Below are 566 nucleotides of genomic sequence, written 5' to 3'. Positions count from 1 at the left end.
AGATTCATATAATATTAATTTAATTAGTTTTGAGAATCCTATACTATTTTTAAAAAAAAAAGAAAAAAAAAACAGTGCATTGTAAGGGTTACAAATCTAGCCCTAACCTGCTAAAGTGCCCCTTGCCCAGCTTCGCCGCTTTCATCGCCACCTTGTACGAGATCTTTTCTTCTTCTTCTTCTTATCTCTTCTTCTCTTTTGAGATCGATTACTAGTATTATTTTTTTTTTGTTTTGCTTGATACGGCTATACTCTTTCCGAGATTGTTCGGTTTTAGTTTATGAGCTGTTCCTGTTGGTACCCTTAACTGCATATCCTGTTTTACTTGTCGATTTAGATCTGGTATTGTATGCATCCAATAAAGGCTTCCCCTTTTTTTTTTTTTTGATTACCTCGTGAGACACGTAAACGTAGATTCTCTTTGTATCTTGTGAATGTAGGATCCTTGTTGAGAGATGGCAGACCGATTGACTCGAATCGCTATCATAAGTGAAGACAGGTGTAAGCCAAAGAAATGTCGCCAGGAGTGTAAGAAGAGTTGTCCTGTTGTCAAGACTGGTACTTTT

The 566-nt window shown here is 36.6% G+C and overlaps 1 long non-coding RNA gene across 1 annotated transcript; it reads left to right on the top strand.

Moving 5' to 3' along the window:
• Positions 1 to 58: 58 nt before the first annotated feature.
• Positions 59 to 500, top strand: LOC109131800. The gene is made up of 2 exons (XR_002037257.1): positions 59 to 154; positions 441 to 500. It is a non-coding gene; the product is annotated as an uncharacterized LOC109131800 (long non-coding RNA).
• The last annotated feature ends 66 nt before the right edge of the window (positions 501 to 566 follow it).

The sequence above is a fragment of the Camelina sativa genome, unplaced genomic scaffold (assembly GCF_000633955.1).
Source record: "Camelina sativa cultivar DH55 unplaced genomic scaffold, Cs unpScaffold05389, whole genome shotgun sequence".
Taxonomy (NCBI): domain Eukaryota; kingdom Viridiplantae; phylum Streptophyta; class Magnoliopsida; order Brassicales; family Brassicaceae; genus Camelina; species Camelina sativa.
Note: the sequence above shows the minus strand (reverse complement) of the source record. Positions and strands in the feature narration are given on the sequence as shown.